This window comes from Procambarus clarkii, chromosome 52 (assembly GCF_040958095.1).
Source record: "Procambarus clarkii isolate CNS0578487 chromosome 52, FALCON_Pclarkii_2.0, whole genome shotgun sequence".
NCBI lineage: Eukaryota > Metazoa > Arthropoda > Malacostraca > Decapoda > Cambaridae > Procambarus > Procambarus clarkii.
Window position 1 is genome coordinate 12,549,473 of NC_091201.1, and position 23,717 is coordinate 12,573,189.

At 46.4% G+C, this 23,717-nt stretch overlaps 1 protein-coding gene across 1 annotated transcript in view; it reads left to right on the plus strand.

Moving 5' to 3' along the window:
* LOC123763735 (beta-1,4-galactosyltransferase 2-like) overlaps positions 1-23,717 on the plus strand; it is a 135,054-nt gene that overhangs the window by 62,168 nt on the left and 49,169 nt on the right. The window lies entirely within an intron of this gene.

The window sequence follows — 23,717 nt, forward strand, 5'->3', positions numbered from 1 at the left end:
AAGGTCGTAGTCCAATCCAAAAAACAGCCAACAATAGTAAAGAAGATAATTAGTGTTAGGATTGCGCTCTGGGCTGCCGTGGGGTACGGTTGTTTGATCTTCTTCTTCTCGAGAATAGGTGCAGTTTGCATGAAGGGTTGACCCTTCTGATGACTGCAGAAGGACAAATGTAGGGAGACGCGTAAACGTTAAGGAGGAGAAACAAGTCAAAAGTGTTAGATGTGACGGGTTGTAAAGAGAGGAGTGGCGAAGAAAACAGAGGGGGGACATTAGAGGGAGACTCCCCGGACCGTAGGGCGGGGCGACGAGGTCACGGCGGCAGCTGATCAGACGTGAACTAATACTTCTCCGGGAACTTGTATATCGGAAAGAGCAAGCAGTATGCCTCCCAAATCACCCACGTGTCATCGGGCACCCGGACACCAGGTGGTGGCATCGGCTGAGACATCTTATCCGGCACCCTATACACAAACTCCTTCACCTGCGACACCCAGACAGTGGACGAGCACCACGGGACCGGAAGCACCCGGGTATCCCGATAAGGGCCCAACACCGGACCCCAACAGGGCATGACCCCAGCAGCTGGGACTAGGCTTCCCCCAGACCGGGGCAATGAAGGAGGGGGAACCACAGGGGATGCAGGCGTGGCAGTGACTCCTCCACAGGGCACAGGAGCCGAGACCCCCCGGCGCACACCTTTCCGCAACATCACGACGAGGTCCCGATCATCAGGGACAATCCCCCCACTGCGGAGATCCAACAGCAGGAGACGCAGGAGGGGGGGCACAGGTAGCAACTTCGGAGCCCCGCACAGCACCATCATCCTCATCGGGGGGCGCCAGATCACCATACTCCCCAACCATCTCCCAAGGCTCACCATGAAGGGGAGACACACTCTGAGCCTGCCGCGAACGCTTCGAGACAGGCTGCACCACACCACTCCCAGCAGGCCCCGCCGCAGGCACAGCCACCATCTTCATATCCACACAGGCCACACCCGCACCGTCCGAAGAGTCCACATCACCCACACTGCCCGCATCATCCAGGTAAACAGCCTCAGAACTCCGACGTGCACACTTCTGTAAAGGGATGGAAAGAGCAGAACTACAGTCGCCAACACACACAGACACGGCAGGCACCTCCTGCCGAAGCCCCCCCTCCAAAACAACAGGACCCGCGACCCCGGGAGCCAGTATCACATCCACAGGCGTGGGCGGGACATGGACATCCACCAGACGCAGTGCGGGCGACGGCCCAACAGCCTTACACACTGGCGTAATAACTACCTCCGGGACTACAGCAGGTAACAGACTGAACGGAAAAGGCATAATAACCGCCTCAATAGGCAAAGCAATAGACAAGCAATCAGGCGCCTCAGGCACAGCACCCACTCCAGCCTCAGAAGCGTCCGAAGTCAACAGGGGTGGAAAGTCCTTCTCACGAAAAACATGCACCCTGCCAGTTGCTCCCATGTCGCATGCTACAGCGAGATGACCCACATTACCACACCTGTAACAGGTGTGCGGTTGCCCATGATACTGGCAACGGAGCGTGTTACCCAACACGGACACAGAGGACGGAACACTACTCTTCAGACACATGGTCAGGGTGCGGGAACCGTCAAACATCCCAGTACAGTGCCCTGCAAGTACCTTGTTCCAACGAATGCTTAGCACAGTACCAAAGCGTCCAAACACAGTAGTTAGGAGAGCGTCGTTAAACTCGAAGGGGGCACCATGCACCGACACATACGTCAAGGCGACGCTGAGGTTCACTACCTTAACAGAACCGGCGGCATCAGGGAGAGGGTAAACACGCCCCTCACACCTCCCCAGAAACGCCTGAAATGCAGCCTGATGGCGAAACTTGACCACGGCGCGGTTCCCCTGCAGCAGCTGGACGCCCACCAATTCCGACAACTGCACATGGAGAATATCCACCAGGGCAACACCAACCAACAAGTGGTCCACTGGCACCGTAAAAGTCAGACCAGCCGACGAGGTCCTCTTCAATGGAGGCCGGTAAGACTCCATGTCTCCTCAACAGGCGTACCACGCCCACCCAGGGGACAACACCCCCACAGCCGTCACAGGCACCCTCCTCGCACAGCCACTAGGGTAGAACTGGCGAGCGCCATGAACGACACGTCCCTGCAGTTGTTGTCAACCCGGCGAGGTGTGTGGAACTGGGTGTCGCTGCTGACATGGTTTGCGTCCCGTGTTTTTACTGAGGGGGGCCGTGACAGTCTGCAATCATGGAGGGGGCCTGTGCCCCATGTCACCAGGCAGGCCTCCATTGGCCTGGAGTTCTCTGAGAATGCTTCCTACCACGCTGTAGAGGTGGTGTTAATTGATGTGCTACGTGTCCCTGTGGAGTCTGTGTGTGGGGTGCAGCTGCTTGCCGAACGGTGGACGATTGTCAAATTCGGCTCCCCGGTGTTTCACGAAGGTCTTGTCACACGCTATGATGGGCGCTCGATCAATCTTCCTGGAGATGGTGGGTCACTGACCCTCAGTCCGTTGTGGTACCACGACTTATGTAACAGTGCATGGGATAACCTTCGAGTTCCCTGAGGATCTTCTACGTCGGTACTGTGCTCACGTTGGGCGGGTCCTTCAATTGAGGATGCATACTGTCTCTACCGGGAGGTGGAAGGGAATCCCGTGTGGGACCCGCACTCTCGCCATGCGCCTCAGGGATCCTATACCACCCTCCATCATGCTGTTGGGGTTCCTGATTCGTGTCTTTCACGCGGGACAACCTCGGACATGTTTCAGGTGTGGCCTACTGGGTCACCAGGCTGCGGGGTGTGAGGAGCGCCGGGTCAACCCTGTTAACCTCTTCCGGGAGGTGGATTTTCCCCCATTGTCGGCTCCGGACCTGTCTCCAAGTGCTGGAATGTCTGTTGCATCCCTGCCGGCTTTTACCTCGGTGTTGGATCCTGTGGCTTGCCTGGGTGCGGTTGTGGGTGGTGGTGTGAATGTTGATGTGAGGGTTGGGGCGGCCCGACCTTTGCCGCCAGCTACCCCGCCTGAGTCATCCCTGCCACTGACGCCCCAACCTGCCCCGTCTCGGCCGTCCCTGCCTGTTACGTCCCTGCATACAGCGTCTCCTGTCACTCTGGATGTCTGCGAGGAGCTGTGTCCTGCGGTGTGTGTTTGGTGCCTCCCGGCCATGGAGGCTGTGGTTCTCAGGGGCCAGGCTTTGAAGGCAGGCCCATCGGAGAGTTCTGCTTTGTTGTGGGATGATGGGGTTGATAGCTCAAACGACTGACAGCCTGTCTCTAAGCGCTCAAGGCGGGTTCCGAGTGCGTCTCCCCTTCATGGTAAGTTTTGGGTGGAGGTTGGAGAGTATGTTGATCTGGCGTCTCCTGCCGTGGTTGGCGGTGCTGTGGGGGGCTCTGTGCTCCCTCCTGTGGCACCCCCTGCGCCTACGGCTGTTGACTCCCCACGATGGGAGGTTGCTCCTGCTGAGCGGGACCCCATCATGGTCTTAAGGAAGGATTTGTGCCAGGGTCTGCTCCTGTGCCCGTTGGCGGGGGCCCTGATGCATCTGTGTCCTCTGTGGATCACCCCAGTGTGCTGCCCCATGAGAAGCCTCGTGCGCAGGCAAGTACGAAGCCCTGTGGGGTGCCCTGTGTGGTACCCGGCGTAACGCCCAGTGCGACTTCAAGTGTGGATTCCGGTGCCGAACCCTCTTGTGTGGAACTCTTCCCTGTGATCACGGCCGACGGGGGCGTGGTCCCAAAGTTGCAGCATTTGGACCTCACTTGGGATGACAGGGTTCGTCCGGACTCGTGGTGTGCTTCAACTATTTGGGTGCCGCGGATAAAGGGTTTACGTATGGGTGCCTGATTTGATGCTTCGGCCTTGTGCGTTTCATGGTCGACGGGTGTCCGTTGACGTCCAGGCCCAGCTGATTTGGGAGGCTTACTGCTTGCGCTTCCCGGCGCTGGAGTTCTCGGAAAAATATCAGTAGTACTTCTGTTTGATTGTATGCTCCCTGTCTTTGTTTTTGTTACCGTGTCTGCTGTTCTATGTATGTTTGTTTCGCCCTGTTGGGCGGTGTGTTTGTGTGTTCAGTTTGCATTTGTGATTGTGCTGACATGTTTGTTTCCTGAGTGTGCTTTGTGTTCTGTTGCTTGTGTTGTTTCTAGTGCTGTTGGGTGTGTGTATGTGTGTATGTTTTTGCCTGTTCCTGCATGTTCTGGTGCTTGTTTTGTTCTTGTTTGCGCGTGTGGGTGTCATTTCCTTATGTTTTTTCCCGGTACCTGCGTGTTTCGGTTATGCGTTACTGTCTGTCTTGACTTTTTGTCCTGTCCGTTTGGCCCTTCAGGCTGGCTTGAGTAGCTAGATATGTACTTGTTATTCTGTACCATGTCATTTCAGTGTTTTTCCGTGTTTCCTGTTGTGTGCTTGTTTTGTTTTCAGTTTTGTGTTTCCTTTCTCTGTTGTTCTCATGTTTTGCTTTTGTGCTCTATGGATCGCTGCTTGATCGTTTTTTTGCCAGACTGCTTTTATTTGTATTTATTGTGCTTTATCAATAAAAATAAAAAAAACACCTTTAACACTGTGCCTCCCAGCCACGACACCTGGCCATTAATACATCTAAATAAAACTATAGGTGAGAGAGTTTATATATGACTGTATATAGGAAGGTGAACATACTCATTTATTTAAAAAGTTAAAACCTCTAATGTAACGTTGGCTACTTAACTGTGAATAATATTGGTAAAATATGAATGAATCTGGTTATTAAATAACTTGAGGTAAAAGGCAAAAGGGAGAAAATAAGGTCGTAGTCCAATCCAAAAGAAAGCCTACAATAGTGAAGAAGATAATTAGTGTTAATATTCTGGATCTGCAGTAGACTTAGACTGAATATGTTTCATTCACATTCATTCGAACTATCACGTGAATGAAATTTTTTTAATGAAAGAGCAAATCTACACCAGTTTCCGGCCTTTGATCTTGACTGTGACCAGACTAACTACTCACAGATGTGAATTAATGCTTAATATGTTATAAAATTTGCTAACTGTTTTAGACACCAAAAACTGTGAAAGAAAGCATGCTTCCGACTTCATTATTGTAGGGAAGCAAGTTTAGGACATGGCTGGCATGCTGAGGGACAATACTGTTGACAGTGATTAGAACACTGCCGGAGCCAAATTAATTGGATATGGAAATCATAAATTTCAGGAGAGCCAAAGAGATGCTAAAAATGCAACTATTCGTCTATACAACTAACGACCATGGTTCTAGCTACACATGGTTACTTTTCAGATGTTTATTAGGAGCTTAAACAGCAAATGATTGAAAGATACACATCTATACGTCTCCGGCAATGAGCTCTATAAAACATTTGATGATAACAATAGCACTTTCATTAATACACTGGACATTGCTCGTCTAATGGAAGATGATGCCAGTGTTACCAGCACTGATAGATGCTGCACTTGGCGCTCTAGTCATGGTGAGCGGTGCCAACAACGGTGCTGCCAGTGTTACCAACACTGACTAGGTAGGTAAGGATGATAACTTCAATAAGTAATCATAGAAGTTATCATGGTAAATTTAACAATAATTTAAGCAGAGTATCACGTCACAACTGGAATCATTTTGTGGACTTCTGAGGATGTCCACATATAATGTCATATAAGGTGACTACTCGCACCAAGGTTCTGCAACTGCTTCGCTCGCTCAAGGTAAGAAGTGCCACCAGTGTGGTTCTTGAAATTTGGTTCTCTGTGCTAAGAGTCCTACGGACTAATGACATCATCGGGAACGACACAAATTGCGGCACAAGGGTTAGTTCATTGGGGTCGAGGTAGGAAATGCAAGAATGCACCGTATGTCTAGTATATTAACAATGTATTCTGCCACAGGTCATTACAATCAGTCTCAAGAGACAATCAATGGTATTATATTTATGGAACACATTCAGTTAGAGAATTAAGTGATCTTGCAAAAACCACAGAGACTATAGGTGGCAGTTGTCTCAAAGTTCTCATTTATAATGTATCAACCATTGGCACACCGCTGAGTGCCACTGCTAGGAGAGAAAAATAAGTAGCTCTCTGTGCATACAAATTATGACTCTCACTACTGTATTCTATGTTTTTTTTAATTCAAAAGAAGTTTCTGCTCAGCTTCGACGAAATTGGATATACTCCAGGTTTCTGGCGCTATAGCAGAGGAATCTATGAACAATGTTCGAGCCATTGTTACTGAATTTTCTGGCTGATATGAATCCATAATTTGTTGTGCTGATAACAAATAACATCTCCACATCAACACAGATGTAATTCCAGTTGACATACCACATCGTCGACAGTTGTTTCATACCCACAAAAAAGTTGATATTGAGCTGAACAAGCTGAACCTACCCTAGTGCAATCAACAGAAACTTAGGATGGACAGAAAAGAGTCAGCTTCAAGGTGATGTACACAAACATAGATCGGATTACAAGCAAGGCGAGTGAACTTAGGGAAAGAGCACATGAAGTAAACCCAGATGTAATTGGAATCACGGAAGCAAAACTCTCAGGAATCAAAACGAATGCGGTATTCCTCCAGGATTACACTGTAATAAGGAAAGAGAGAGAGAGGGTAGGGGTAGAGGTGGAGTGGCCTTACTCATGAGAAGGGAATGGAGTTTCAAGGAGATGGTTATCCCAGGCTGTGAAGGGTTTAGAAACTACATAACAGGCACTATGACGATGGGAGGACCTAGAGTAGTAGTAGCAGTGATATATAATCCTCCACCAAATGACAGAAGACCCAGGCAAGAGTATGACAGAAACAACATGGCAGTTAATACCATAATTGAGAGAGCAGCCTCTACTGCCTGTAGAAATCAATCCCATCTGCTCATCATGGCGGACTTCACTCACGCAAGAATAGACTGGGAGAACAAGGACCCGCACGGAGAAAAGGATACATGGAGAGCCAAACTAGTGGAGGTGGCGACAAAAAACTTTCTAATCCAACATGTCAGGGAACCATCTAGGATGAGGGGAAACGATGAACCAGCGAGACTTGACCTAGTCTTCACTCTGAATGACTCCGACATAAGGGAAATTGACTTCGAGGCCCAATAGGAATGATCGATCACAATTTACTGACGTTTGAATATCTGGTCGAAGAAGGGCTAAAGTTCTCAAGAAAGGGAACTGAAGCAAAAAGCTAGCATTCCGTAAGGAAAGTTACGAAGAGATGAGAAAATTCCTAACGGATATAACATGGGAATCAGAGCTAAGGGAAAAGACGGCCCAAGACATGATGGAATACATCACGCAAAAGGACAAGGAGGAAGCAGAAAAGTTTATCCCCTCCCAAAAGGTAAAAAATTAAATGCAGATGATAAACCCATGGTTTAATCAGAGATGTAAGCTAGCTAAGCAACAAAGTAAAAGAGCATGGAGAAATTATAGAAATAACAGGACACTTGAGAGCAGAGAAGATTACCAGAGAGTCAGAAATGAATATGTCAGGGTGAGAGGAGAGGCAGAAGGGCAATATCAAAACGACATAGCAAGCAAGGCTAAGACCCAACACAAATTGTTGCACAGTCACATCATGAGAAAAACCACAGGACAATGGAAGGAACAGGTAATGAAACTGAGGATAGGGGCAGACAGATTCACTACAAATGTCAAAGAAGTGTACGAGGAACTCAATATGAAATTGCAGGAAGTCTTCACATTAGAGCAAGGAGAAGTTTCAGAGACAAGAAAAGGAATAATTAACCAGGCACCAGTAGAAGAATTAGAGATTTCCAGTGGGGATGTAAGGAAGCTTTTGCTAGAGTTGGATGTGACAAAGGCTATAGGCTCGGATGGAATATCGCCATGAATACTAAAGGAAGAAGCAGAAGCACTGTGCCTGCCACTCTCTATGGTGTATAACAAATCACTGGTAACAGGTGAACTGCCAAAAATTTGGAAGGCGGCAAACATTGTCTCGATATACAAGAAGGGGGACAGACAGAATGCAATGAACTCCAGGCCAGTGTCTCTAACTTGCAAACCATGCAAGCTAATAGAGAAAATCGTGCGAAAAAACTTGTCGAACATCTGGAACGAAGGAACTTTGTGACACAACAACAACATGGTTTCAAGATTGATTGATAAAGATTAAGCCACCCAATAGGTGGCACGGGCATGAATAGCCCGTAAGTGGTGGCCCTTTTGAGCCATTACCAGTATCATTAGCTGATACTGGAGATCTGTGGAGGTGCGGCTGCATCCTGCGTGACGGGAGATGTCTCCCGTGAGTTAATATTTGATTGATTGATAAAGATTAAGCCACCCAAAAGGTGGCACGGGCATGAATAGCTCGTAAGTGGTGGCCCTTTTGAGCCAGCATCAGTATTAATAGATGATACTGGAGATCTGTGAAGGAGTAACTGCACCCTGCGTGACGGGAGATGTCTCCCATGAATGTGTCCAAGATGAAGATTAAGCCATCCAAAAGGTGGCACGGGCATGAATAGCCTGTAAGTGGTGGCCCTTTTGAGTAATTACCAGAATCAAGAGCTGATACTGGAGATCTGTGGAGGTGCAACTGCACCCTGCGTGACGGGAGATGTCTCCCGTCAACATGGTTTCAGGGATGGCAAGTCATGCCTCACAGGATTAATTGAATTCTACAATCAAGCAACAAGAATCAGACAAGAAAGAGAGGGATGGGCAGACTGCATATTTTTGGATTGCCAGAAAGCCTTTGACACAGTGCCATATCAGAGGCTAGTGCGAAAGCTGGAGATGCAGGCAGGAGTGAAAGGGAAGGTACTCCATTATATAAGAAAGTACCTAAGTAACAGAAAGCAGCTAGTCACTGTGAAGGGTGAGGTTTCAGATTGGCGAGACGTCACCAGTGGGGTCCTGCAGGGTTCAGTCCTTGGACCCATACTGTTTCTTATATATGTAAATGATCTTCCAGATGGTATAGAATCATTCCTCTTATTGTTTGTTGATGATGCAAAAAATATGAGGAGGGTCAAGACGGAGGAAGATAGTATGAGACTACAAGATGACCTAGACAGACTGCATGAATGATCCAACAAATGGCCACTAAAATTCAACCCGAGTAAATGTAAGGTAATGAAACTAGGCAGTGGAAACACGAGGCCAAACACAGGATATAGAATGGGAGATGAAGTCCTTCATGAAAAGGACAGAGAGAAAAATCTAGTTGATATCACACCAACCCTCTCTCCTGAAGCCCACATCAAAAGAATAACATCTGCAGCGTATGCTAGGTTGGCTAACATCAGAACTGCCTTCAGGAACCAGTGTAAGGAATCATTCAGAACCTTGTATACCACATATGTAAGACCAATCCTGGAGAATGCGGCCCCAGCATGGAGCCCGTACCTTGTCAACCACAAGGCGAAGCTTGAAAAAGTTCAGAGAAATGCTACTAGGCTAGTCCCAGAACTAAGAGACATGAGTTACGATGAAAGTCTGCTAGAAATGCACCTCACTACACTAGAAGACAGAAGAATAAGGGGAGACATGATCACTACCTACAAAATTCTCAGAGGAATTGACAAGGTAGATAAAGATAAACTGCTTAACACTAGTAGTACGCGATAAAGGGGACACAGGTGGAAACGAGTACCCAAATGAGCCACAGGGACGTTAGAAAGAACTTTTTCAGTGTCAGAGTAGTTAACAGATGGAATGCTTTAGACATTACGCTGTAATGTGGTGAAGGCTGACTCTATACACAGTTTCAAATGTAGGTATGATAGAGCCTAGTAAGCTCAGGAAACTGTACATTAGTTGTTTGACAGTTGAGAGGAGGGACCAAAGAGCCAGAGCTCAACCCCTGCAAGCACAATTAGGTGAGTACAGCAACAGTACGTAAGAGCAAATAGCAACAGGAAAGGAAATACATAAAAGAAACAGTAAACAAACAGAAAATAACAAGAACAGTAACAGGCAGGGACAACAAAGCAGCCTGAAGGGCACTTAACAAAGTACAGACAGGCGTATAAACAGTGCATTATTTCACATATTTGTCCGGAAAGCGGTCCCTTGGAAACCGGACAGCGTACGCCTTCCCGTGTACCCAGGAAGCAAACCCATCCTCCTCATAAGGAGAAAGTGTATAGTCTGGAACTCCCAACACGAAGGCATGTAAGCTCGGGACCCAAATGGCACCCCAAGCCAAGGAAACCAGTGACACACGCTCTCACAAGAGGGAGGGCCGGACATGAGCAGAATAGGCCATGAGATCCTCAACCGGCTGCACCCGAGTAACCCCACGGCTTCCTCGACGGCATCACTAAAGCCCGCAACACAGTCAAAGAGAACACATAGGAGGTCGGGGGGGGGGGAACGGGAGACACCAATGCAGGAGGCAAGACCACTGAAGGGACCACACGCTCCGGCACCAGCTGGGACTCCCCACGGCGAGCATCCTACTTCAGCACCAGCATCAGGATTCGGCCCGCACAAGCACCGTCACCATCCACGTCAGGAGGGGCGACTACCCCCTACTGCGGAGAACCTCTTGCAGAAGAAAGAAGAAAGGACATGAGATAAGGCTAATGCACAATCATCGACAGAAGCGGGCACATGGACCTCAGCCACTACCGACGTCGTAGATCGCGAAGCACCCATAACCACCCCGTCATCACCCAAAGATCCATAGGCGTTGAAATCCCCCACATCAACCCAAGCAGAAGAAGAACACTTGGGCTCCAGAAGTACACCCGAACGTAGTACCCCAGGAGCCTTACGGAGGACGGAATGTCCGACCTCAGGCGCATCCCCTGGGCTCGAATGCTCGTCCGCATACCATTGAACTTCCCCGAGGAAAGCGTGTGCAGTCGCACACTGACAACAGCGCCAAACTGCCCAACTAATGCTGCACCAGGGCTTCAGGAAACTCCAAGGGCGCCCCATGAACACTAACATATGTGAGGGCACCACTACGATCCGAAATCGTCAAAGTGCCGGCACCATCCGGCAGGGGGAAGGACCACCCCTCATAGCGTCGGAAAAGTTACGGTATTCCTCCTCCCCCAGAAACTTGATAATCACCCTGTGCGCTGATATGAGTTCAACTCCGTAAATATCCTCCACAGGGACACGAAGCATGTTAAGGTGCATTTCTCGCAGCCTTTCTTTGGAACTCATGTCTCTTAGTTCTGGGTCTAGCCTAGTGGCATATCTCTGAACTTTTTCAAGCTTCGCCTTGTGCTTGACAAGGTACGGGCTCCATGCTGGGTCCGCATACTCCAGGATTGGTCTTACGAATGTGGTATACAAGGTTACCTTATATATATGTCATTTTTCGTGCAGTTGTGACGGCTACTTTATTGTGTTCTTTAAAGGTAAGTCTTCCGACATCAGTACACCCAAATCCTTTACATTGCCTTTCCGTTCTATATTATGATATGACTGAGATTTGTACGTGGTTTCCGTTTTTATGTTCTCATTTTTTCCGTAGCGCATGAGCTGAAACTTATCTTCGTTAAACACCATATTATTATTCTGTAGCCCATAGAAAGACCTGATCGACATCTGATTGGAGGTTTGCCGTGTCCTCTATGTTGTCTACTCTCATAAAAATCTTAGTGTCATTTGCAAAAGATGATACAGTACTATAGATCGTGTCCTTGTCTATGTCCGATATGAGGATGAGAAAAAGTACTGGAGCAAGCACAGTACCCTGGGGAACTGTGCTCTTTACGGTTGATGGTCCGGATTTTATTTTGTTGACTATTACACACTGGGTTCTATTAGTCAGGAAATTGTAGATCCATCTACCTACTTTTCTGGTAATTACTTTTGAACGCATTTTATGTGCAATAACACCATGGTCACATTTGTCGAAGGCTTTTGCGAAATCTGTGTAAATTAAATCAGCGTTTTGTTTGTCTTCCATGGCATTTAGTGCCGTGTCATAGTGGTCCAGCAACTGAAAAAGGCAAGAGCGCCCTGTTCTGAAACCATGTTGTCCAGGGTTATGGTGATGCTGTGATTCCACGTATTTTGTGATCTTACTTATTAGCACTCACTCGAAGATTTTTATGATGTGCGATGTTAGTGCTATCGGTCTGTAATTTTTTGCCTTTCCCTTATTTCCTCTTTTATGGAGTAGGGCGATCTCTTCTGTTTTCAGTATGTCAGGGATAATGCCAGTATTTACGGTTTGTCTCCAAAGAATGTGAAGGGCCTGCGATAGCGTTTTTTTACAGTTCTTGATGAATATAGAGTTCCAAGAATCAGGGCCTGGTGCAGGATGCATAGGCATACTGTCTATGGCTTCTTCAAAATCCAGTGGGGATAGGGTGATATCTGTTATATAATTTTATGTTGGTGTTATATCCTCCTCACAATTTTTGCATCATCAGCAAACAATTAAAGGAATGATTCTATACCATCTGGAAGATCATTTACATATATATAAGAAACAGTATGGATCCAAGGACTGAACCCTGCGAGACCACACTGGGGACATCTCGTCCATCTGAGACCTCACTCCGCACAGTGACTCGCTGCCTTCTGTTACTTAGGTACTCCCTTATCCAATGGAGTACCTTCCCTTTCACTCCTGCCTGCATCTCCAGCTTTCGCACTAGTCTCTGGTGTGGCACTGTGTCAAAGGCATTCTGGCAATCCAAAAATATGCAGTCTGCCCACCCCTCTCTTTCTTGTCTGATTCTTGTTGCCTGATCATAGAATTCAATTAATCCTGTGAGGCATGACTTGCCATCCCTGAAAGCATGTTGGTGTTGTGCTCAAAGTGCCTTCGCTCCAAATGTTCGACTAGCTTTTTTCCCACAATTTTATCCATTAGCTTGCATGGTATGCAAGTTAGGGACCCTGCCCTGTAGTTCAGTGCCTCTTGTCTGTCTCTCTTATTGTATATCGGGACTACGTTTGCCACCTTCCAAATTTCTGGCAGTTCACCTTTTACCAGTGATTTGTTATACACCGTGGAGAATGGCAGGCAAAGTGCTTCTGCTCCTTCCTTTAGTATCCATGGTGATATTCCATCTGGGCCTATAGCCTTTGTCACATCCAACTCTAGCAAAAGCTTCCTTACATCTCCACTGGTAATTTCAAATTCCTCTAGTGGTGCCTGGTTAATTATTCCTTCTCTTAATCTCTGAAATTTCTCCTTGCTCTAATGTGTAGACCTCCTGGATTTTATATTGAGTTCCTCGCACACTTCTTTGTCATTTGTAGTGAATCTGTCTGCCCCTATCCTCAGTTTCATTACCTGTTCCTTCACTGTTGTTTTTCTCCTGATTTGATTGTGCAGCAATTTGTGTTGGGTTTTAGCATTGCTTGCTATATCGTTTTCATATTGCCCTTCTGCCTCTCTTCTCACCCTGATGTATTCATTCCTGGCTCTCTGGTAACCTTCTCTGCTCTCAAGTGTCCTGTTATTTCTATAGTTTCTCAAAGCTCTTTTACTTTGTTGCTTAGCTAGCTTACATCTCTGATTAAACCATGGGCATCTCATCTGCATTTCATTTTTTACCTTTTTGGTCGGGATAAACTTTTCTGCTGCCTCCTTGTACTTCTGTGTGATGTATTCTATCATGTCTTTGGCCGTCTTTCCCTTTTGCTCTGATTCCCATGTTATATCCATTAGGAATTTTCTTATCTCCTCGTAATTTCCCTTACGGAATGCTAGCCTTTTGCTTTCAGTTCCCTTTCTCGAGTACTTTAGTCCATCTTCGACCAGATACTCAAATGTCAGTACACTGTGACCGCTTATTCCTTCTGGGGCCTCGAAGTCAATTTCCCTTATGTCTGAATCATTCAGAGTGAAGACTAGGTCGAGTCTCACTGGTTCATCGTTTCCCCTCATCCTAGTGGGTTCCCTGACATATTGGTTTAGAAAATTTGTCGCCAACTCCACTAGTTTGGCTTTCCATGTATCTTCTCCTCTGTGTGTGGTTCCTCGTCCTCCCAGTCTATGCTTCCGCGATTGAAGTCCCTCATGATGAACAGATGGGATCGATTTCTACAGGCAGCAGAGGCTACCCCCTCAATTATGTTATTAACTGCCATGTTGTTTGTGTCATCTTCTTGCCTGGGTCTTCTGTCATTTGGTGGAGGGTTATATATCACTGCTACTACTACTCTAGGTCCTCCCATCGTCATGGTGCCTGTTATGTAGTCTCTAAACCCTTCATAGCCTGGGATAACCATCTCCTTGAAACTCCATTCTTTTCTCATGAGTAGGCAGACTCCGCCTCCTCCCTTACACTCCCTCTCTTTCCTTGTTACAGTGTAATCCTGGGGGAAACATCACATTTGTTATGATTCCTGAGAGTTTTATTTCCGTGATTCCAGTTACATCTGGTTTACTTCTTGTGCTCTTTTTCTAAGTTCACTCGCCTTGCTTGTAATCCCATCTATGTTCATGTACATCACCTTGAAGCTGACTCTTTTCTGCCCAACCACAGTTTCTGTTGATTCCACTGGAGTAGGTAAACCTGGAGGGTCTGGGATGGGTGGGCCTGGGAAGGTGGGGCCCCTGGGTCGTGAGGGGAGCTGAGAGTGAGGGGGACATGGGTTGTGGGGGGGCTTGGAGGATCTGGTTTGGAGAGGGTAGGGGCGAGGTGAGGGGCTTGGATGGATGGGGATGAAGGAAGGGCTTGGGGGGATAGGGAGAAGATGGAGGGCTTGGGGAAAAGGGGGGGAGGAGGGCTTGGGGGGTGGGGGAGAAAAGAGGGGTTAGGGAAGTGGAGGAGGAGGGTGGCGACATGGGAGCAGAGGAGAAGGAAGGGCTTAGGGTGGTGGAGTGTAGGGGCTGAGGCAGGTAGCCTTCTATTGGGTGGAAAATGGGTGAGATCCTCCTCTCACTTGGGGTGTTGAATTGCCTGTGGAGGGTTCCCCCACTCCCTTCTGGGATCGTAGGGTTCTGGGTTGTGGTTCCCTGATTCCTTTCCCTCTCCTTGTGCTCCTTCCTTGCTGCTGCTGCTCCTCCATATCTCCTCCCTGGTCATATCCCTCTACTGGAATACCTTTTTGAACTTAAAGACATTGAATAGGCTGCTCTTTGCCTAAATTTCCTCTTTTGTGTCCTCACTTTTGAAAACCACTTTTATCAATCGATCTTTGTCCTTGTTGAACCGGCCAAGCCTGAAAACCTTTTCTATATTCAGTTCTTCCCCCTCCATCTGTACCCCTTCAAGGATCTCTTTGACTGTGGCTTTGTCCATATCTCTCCTCATCCTTGGAGTGGCCCCTATTTGCGCCTTAATACCTACTACAACTACTGCTCTTTTCCTCTCTATCATTCGGCTAGTGCATCTTGCTGCTTCCTGAGAAGTAGCAACTTTCATGACAATTTCCTGTACTGCAGAGACAACTTCTGGGGTTCTTCTAAGTATGTCTGCAAATGAGGGTTGTATTGTAGAAGTCCCTTCTATAGATACGTTACCATCTTCCTGAGGGTTGGATCGTGTTTGATATTGGAGATTCTCTTTCAGGCTTCTAATCTCCTCCCTTCCCTCAATCAGTTCATCCTGCAGGATGGCTACCTTTTCCCCCATTACCTATAGTTCCACCCTGATTTCTCTCAACATTTGAAAGTGTGAATTCTCAAGCGAAATATCTTGTCCTCCTCCTTTTCCCTCTGTGTTACGTCTGCTTCCTACCATGTTTGTTTCCAATCCTAGTTTTCCAGTCCAATGTGTGAGTGTGTGTGTGTGTGTATACTTACTGAGTTGTGCTTGCGGGGGTTGAGCTCTGGCTCTTTGGTCCTGCCTCTCAACGATCAATCAACTAATGTACAGGTTCCTGAGCCTACTGGACTCTATCATATCTACACTTAAAGCTGTGTATAGAGTCAGCCTCCACCACATCACCATCTAATGCATTCTGTTGGGTATCTGGGGCTTTACTCACATATTGAATTATTTAATAATGATAATTAACATAAATCGAAGTACCACCCACTTTTGAGAAAAGAGGGAAAACAAATAAAGGTGATTATAAATTTGACACTATAGAACCAGTGCCTATGTATGGTAATTGATTTAACAATCACTTAAAGACAATGAATAATAATTAATCAATTAATAATGCAAGACTGTATTATTAATTGATTAAAGTTAAAGCCTCAAATATCAACATTGGGGGGTAATTTCTAGAAATTCATATATATCTAGGAACCAGTGTGGTTCGTCACTAGTTCATTAAAAGGTTAGTAACATTTTAAAAACTGAATTAGAATGTAGATTCAAGATATGACATATTAAATAATTAATATTTGAGAGATTATTAAATCCTAAGAAATAATAAATGTAGATTCATTAAACACCGAGTGATAAATTCTTGCGTTAGATTATTCCTCATAACTATCCTATATATGAATATATATATAGAAACCACTAATAATTTTATTCAAATTTCCACGAAAACATATGTCTTAGCTGTAAGGCGACTTCATTAAGTCCGTTTCGTTACTCATCCACGTGATCACAAGATCCCAATAAGGAAGAAACCAGTCGTGAACATCGTAGGTGACGAGAGACAACTTGTTACATCCTCGCCTACACGCTGCAATAATGGAAATTTGAGTAGCATTTGATTAGGCTATGAACTATTTCAATATTCATTGAAATTGAAACAAAGAGGGAAAATCAACTAACATTGTAGTATAGGTCTTCTTGTAATATAACGACAGACTACCCACAAATACACAATCTTGAATGATGCATCAAACCAGAAAAGTATACTTAATGTGAGCGTGCGAGAACACTAAGGTCTGCTGGTATCGCGTCTGTCAGTCCCTGGCGTTCACTGCTGTGTACGCGTAATTACGGGTCGTGACTATAATTGTAGTCGCGTTATTAAACAGTTGAGCACTGTAGACCACGTGATGGTATTGAATGGCGGCCGTCTGTGGAGATACCACGCGACTAATGCTGTGCGACTCGTCAGCCACGCCACTCCTCACGTCTCGTCTCTAGTAATATGGCCTCAACCCCTCTCGCATTCGCAATAGAATTTAGCAGGGACGGAGAATTCTTCTCCGTGTAATTACTTACGTAATGCGTTAAAGAGAATAGGGTTGCAATTGTAGGGAATTAAATATTGTTTATATTCTCGTTAGATTGTGTTGATTAAGCAGTGTCCTTATTAACGAGAAATGGGGAGACTTTCCATGGCGTTCGTATATAACAGATAAAACTGTTATTAGTAATATTTTTAATTAATAACTCTCGGTTATTGGATAATTACTGATAATTATATATCAGTAATTAATTACTATACAGAATACTGATAAAGGTAGAGAAACTTATTCAATTCTCTAACATATTGGTAATAAATATGTCTTGCTAGACAATCTGACGCAATCCTGCCTCTCGATGTGGTGAGAATTTCAGCAAATGACGCGAAGACAGAAATATTAATTTATATTAGTTCAACAGTTAGTAGGGTTAATTGATACTGTAATTAATATACAACAGTAGTGTATTGTGATACAATAGAGATGTATCAGTGTTGGAAATTTCCAACACATTCCATTTGTCTACTACTCTGACACTGAAAAAATTCTTTCTAACGTCTCCTTGGCTCATTTGGGCACTCAATTTCCACCTGTGTACCCTAGTGCGTGTGCCCCTTGTGTTAAATAGTCTGTCTTTATCTTCCCTATCAATTTCTCTGTGAATCTTGTATGTGGTGATCATGTCCCCTCTAACTCTTCTGTCTCCCAGTGACGTGAGGTTTAATTCCTGTAGTCTCTCCTCGTAGCTCATACCCCGCAGTTCGGGTACTAGTCTGGTGGCAAACCTTTGAACCTTTTCCAGTTTAGTCATATGCATGACTAGATATGGACTCCATGCTGGAGCCACATACTCCAGGATTGGTCTGACATATGTGGTATATAATGTTCTGAAAGATTCCTTACACAAGTTTCTAAAGGCCGTTCTTATGTTAGCCAAGCTGGCATATGCCGCTGATGTTATCCTCTTGATTTGAGCTTCAGGTCTGGGGACAGGTCTGGCGTGATATCAACCCCAGGTCCTTCTGTGTGTTTGTGTTTGTACTCACCTATTTGTGCTTGCAGCGGTTTGAATCAGCAGCAAACATTGAGAGAAACGAGTCTATACCCTCTGGTAGATCATTTACATATGTCAGAAACCGTATAGGTCCAAGGACTGACCCCTGCCTGACTCCACTTGTAACGTGTCGCCAATTTGAGACCTCACCCCTCACATTGAATCGTTGTCTCCTGTTGCTTAGGTACTCCTTTATCCAATGGAGTACCTTCCCTTTCACTCCAGCCTGCATCTCCAGCTTTTTCACTAGACTCTTGTGTGGTCCTGTATCAAAGGCTTTCTGGCAATCCAAAAATATGTAATCTGCCCACCCTTCTCTTTCTTGCCTGATTTTTGTTGCCTGGTCGTAGAATTCAAGTAACCGTGTGAGGCTAGACTTGCCATCCCTGAACCCATGTTGATGCTATGTTACAAAGTTCTTTCGTTCCAGATGTTCCACTACCTTTCTTCGCACAATCTTCTCTATCAGCTTGCATGGTATGCAGGTTAGGGACACTGGCCTGTAGTTCAGTGCCTCGTGTCTATCCCTTTTCTTGTATATTGGGACTACATTAGCTGCTTTCCAAATTTCTGGCAATTCCCCTGTTGCCAGTGATTTGTTATACACTAAGGAGAATGGCAGGCACAGTTCTTCTGCTCCTTCCTTTAGTATTCAAGGGGAGATTCCATCTGGGTCTATAGCCTTTGTCACATCCAACTCTAGTAAACACTTCCTTACTTTCTCGCTGGTAATCTCAAACTCTTCCAGTGGTTCCTGGTTAACTATTCCCTCTCTTATCTCTGGATTTTCTCCTTGCTCTAAGGTGATGACCTCCTGGAATGTCTTATTCAGTTCCTCACACACTTCCTTGTCGTTTGTAGTGAATCCTTCTGCCCCTATCCTTAATTTCATAACCTGTTCCTTTACTGTTGTTTTTCTCCTGATGTGGCTGTGTAGCAGTTTAGGCTGAGTCTTTGCCTTGCTCGCGATGTCATTTTCGTATTATCTTTCTGCCTCTCTTCTCATCCTGACATATTCATTCCTAGCACTCTGGTATCATTCTCTGCTCTCAAGTGTCCTGTTATTCCCATAGTTTCTCCACGCCCTTTTACTTTGCTGCTTAACTAACCTACATCTCTGATTAAACCATGGGTTTCTCATCTTCATTTCACTGTTTTCCTTTTGGACTGGGACAAACTTATTTGCTGCTTCCTTGCACTTCTGCGTGATGTAGTCCATCATGTCTTGGGCCGTCTTTCCCCTGAGCTCTGTTTCACATGCTATATCTGTTAGGAATTTTCTTATCTCCTCATAGTTCCCCTTTCGGAATGCCAGCATTTTGTTTTCAGTACCCCTCCTCAATTTGAATAATCTTTCTTCAATCAGGTAATCAAATGCCAGTACACTGTGGTCGTTGATTCCTACTGGGGTCTCAAAACCGATTTCTCTTATGTTGGAGTCATTCAGAGTGAGGACTAGGTCGAGTCTCGCTGGTTCGTCATTTCCTCTCATCCTTGTGGGTTCTCTGACATGCTGGGTTAAAAAGATTCTAGTCACTACCTCCAGTAGTTTGGTTTTCCACATATCCTCGCCTCCATGCGCTTCCTTGTTCTCCCAGTCAATCCTTCCGAGATTGAAGTTCCTCATAATGAGCAGGTGGGATCTATTTCTATAGGTAGCAAAGGCTGCACTCTCAAATTTTAGTGTTAACTGCCATGATATGTGATGTGTGTGTGTGTGTGTGTGTGTGTATGTGTGTGTGTGTGTGTGTGTGTGAGTGTGTGTGTGTATGTGTGTGTGTGTGTGTGTGTACTCACCTAATTGTACTCACCTAAATGTGCTTGCGGGGGTTGAGCTCTGGCTCTTTGGTCCCGCCTCTCAACTGTCAATCAACAGGTGTACAGGTTCCTGAACCTATTGGGCTCTATCATATCTACACTTGAAACTGTGTATGGAGTCAGCCTCCACCACATCACTTCCTCATGCATTCCATTTGTCAACCACTCTGACACTAAAAAAGTTCTTTCTAATATCTCTGTGGCTCATTTGGGCGCTCAGTTTCCACCTGTGTCCCCTAGTGCGTGTGCCCCTTGTGTTAATTAACCTGTCTTTATCTATCCTGTCGATTCCTTTGCGAATCTTGAATGTGGTGATCATGTCCCCCCTAACTCTTCTGTCTTCCAACGAAGTGAGGTTTAATTCCCGTAGTCTCTCCTCGTACCTCATACCTCTCAGCTCAGGTACTAGTCTGGTGGCAAACCTTTGAACCTTTTACAGTTTAGTCTTATGCTTGACTAGATATGGACTCCATGCTGGAGCCGCATACTCCAGGATTGGTCTGACATATGTGGTATATAATGATCTGAAAGATTCCTTACACAAGTTTCTAAAGTCCGTTCTTATGTTAGCCAAGCTGGCATATGCCGCTGATGTTATCCTCTTGATATGAGCTTCAGGGGACAGGTCTGGCGTGATATCAACCCCCAGGTCTTTCTCTTTCTCTGACTCCTGAAGTATTTCATCTCCCAAATGATACCTTGTGTCTGGTCTCCTGCATCCTACCCCTATCTTCATTACATTACATTAGCTTGGGTTAAATTCTAACAACCATTTGTTCGACTATTCCTGTAGCTTGTCCAGGTCTTCTTGAAGCCTCAAGCTGTCCTCCTCTGTCTTAATCCTTCTCATAATTTTGGCGTCGTCAGCAAACATTGAGAGGAATGAGTCTATACCCTCTGGGAGATCCTTTACGTATATCAGAAACAGGATAGGTCCGACTCCATTGGTGACTTCACGCCAATCTGAGGTCTCACCCCTCAATGTAACTCTCTGCTTCCTATTGCTTAGGTACTCCCTTATCTACTGAAGCGCCTGTGTGAGTGTGTGTGTGTGTGTGCGTGTGTGTGTGTGTGTGTCTGTGTGTGCGTGCATGCGTGTGTTTGAGGGTTGGAGATGGTCACTTCAGGTCAGGTGGTGGGAGGGAGATTGAAGGGGTCCCACTATGTGGGTATGATTGTGCGTGTGTGTGCGTGCGTGCGCGCTCGCTCGCTCGCGCGCGTGTGTGTTTACTAGTTGTGTTTTTACGGGGGTTGAGCTTTGCTCTTTCGGCCCGCCTCTCAACTGTCAATCAACTGTTTACTAACTACTATTTTGTTTTTTTCCACACTACACACACACACACACCCCAGGAAGCAGCCCGTGACAGCTGACTAACTCCCAGGTACCTATTTACTGCTAGATAACAGGGGCATTCAGGGTGAAAGAAACTTTGCCCATTTGTTTCTGCCTCGTGCGGGAATCGAACCCGCGCCACAGAATTACGAATCCTGCGCGCTATCCACCAGGCTACGAGGCCCCTGTGTGTGTGTGTGTGTACTCACCTAGTTGTACTCACCTAGTTGTGCTTGCGGGGGTTGAGCTCTGGCTCTATGGTCCCGCCTCTCAACCATCAATCAACAGGTGTACAGGTTCCACCAGGTGTATGTGAGTGTGTGTGTGTGTGTATTTCTGGTCAGTTGTAGGGGGAAGTGAGATTGGGGGGGAGGAGTATTTTTGTAGAGATGGGGGAGCGTTTGTGAGTGCGTTTGTGCATGCGTGCGTGCGTTTGTGCGGAGTGTGTGTATGGGGAGGTTAGGGGGAGAGATATTGGAAGAAAGTGGAGAGGCACAGAAGAGATCTAATCGCGTATGCTTAGGGGAAGGATGGGGAGGAGGAGGGTGAGAGATTGGAGGTATGGTCAGTTGTCCAACAGTTGTCAACTAAGTGTCACAGGGCCCTATCTTGACAGTTCCCATGCAGGGGGAAGGGGAAGGAGTGTTTCGGGAAAGATGGAGTGGGAAAGAGGGGGTGGGGGGAAGGTTTCCTGTGACTGGCGTGGAGTTTCACATAAGTAAATATGTTTCGTACTTTGATTTACTCCATCCCTTTACTGTGTGTGTGTGTGTGTGTGTGTGTGTGTGTGTGTGTGTGTGTGTGTGTGTGTGTGTGTGTGTGTGTGTGTGTGTGTGTGTGTACTCACCTAGTTGTGTTTGCGGGGGTTGAGCTCTGGCTCTTTGGTCCCGCCTCTCAACCGTCAATCAACAGGTGTACAGATTCCTGAGCCTATCGGGCTCTGTCATATCTACACTTGAAACTGTGTATGGAGTCAGCCTCCACCACATCACTTCCTAATGCATTCCATTTGTCAACCACTCTGACACTTAAAAAGTTCTTTCTAATATCTCTGTGGCTCATTTGGGCACTCAGTTTCCACCTGTGTCCCCTTGTGCGTGTTCCCCTTGTGTTAAATAGACTGTCTTTATCTACCCTATCAATCCCCTTCAGAATCTTGAATGTGGTGATCATGTCCCCCCTAACTCTTCTGTCTTCCAGCAAAGTGAGGTTTAATTCCCGTAGTCTCTCCTCGTAGCTCATACCTCTCAGCTCGGGTACTAGTCTGGTGCCAAACCTTTGAACCTTTTCCAGTTTAGTCTTATCCTTGACTAGATATGGACTCCATGCTGGGGCTGCATACTTCAGGATTGGCCTGACATATGTGGTATACAAACTTCTGAATGATTCTTTACACAAGTTTCTGAATGCCGTTTGTATGTTGGCCAGCCTGGCATATGCCGCTGATGTTATCCGCTTGATATGTGCTGCAGGAGACAGGTCTGGCGTGATATCAACCCCCAAGTCTTTTTCCTTCTCTGACTCCTGAAGAATTTCCTCTCCCAGATGATACCTTGTATCTGGCCTCCTGCTCCCTACACCTATCTTCATTACATTACATTTGGTTGGGTTAAACTCTAACAACCATTTGTTCGACCATTCCTTCAGCTTGTCTAGGTCTTCTTGAAGCCTCAAACAGTCCTCTTCTGTTTTAATCCTTCTCATAATTTTAGCATCGTCCGCAAACATTGAGAGAAATGAATCGATACCCTCTGGGAGATCATTTACATATATCAGGAACAAGATAGGACCGAGTACAGAGCCCTGTGGGACTCCACTGGTGACTTCACGCCAATCGGAGGTCTCACCCCTCACCGTAACTCTCTGCTTCCTATTGCTTAGATACTCCCTTATCCACTGGAGCACCTTACCAGCTACACCTGCCTGTCTCTCCAGCTTATGTACCAGCCTCTTATGCGGTACTGTGTCAAAGGCTTTCCGACAATCCAAGAAAATGCAGTCCGCCCAGCCCTCTCTTTCTTGCTTAATCTGTGTCACCTGATCGTAGAATTCTATCAAGCCTGTAAGGCAAGATTTACCCTCCCTGAATCCATGTTGGCGATTTGTCACGAAGTCCCTTCTCTCCAGATGTGTTACCAGTTTTTTTCTCACGATCTTCTCCATCACCTTGCATGGTATACAAGTCAAGGACACTGGCCTGTAGTTCAGTGCCTCTTGTCTGTCGCCCTTTTTGTATATTGGGACCACATTCGCCGTCTTCCATATTTCTGGTAGGTCTCCCGTCTCTAGTGACTTACTATACACTATGGAGAGTGGCAGGCAAAGTGCCTCTGCACACTCTTTCAGTACCCATGGTGAGATCCCATCTGGACCAACAGCCTTTCTAACATCCAGATCCAGCAGGTGTCTCTTGACCTCCTCTCTCGTAATTTCGAACTCCTCCAAGGCCGCCTGGTTTACCTCCCTTTCTCCTAGCACAGTGACCTCACCCTGTTCTATTGTGAAGACCTCCTGG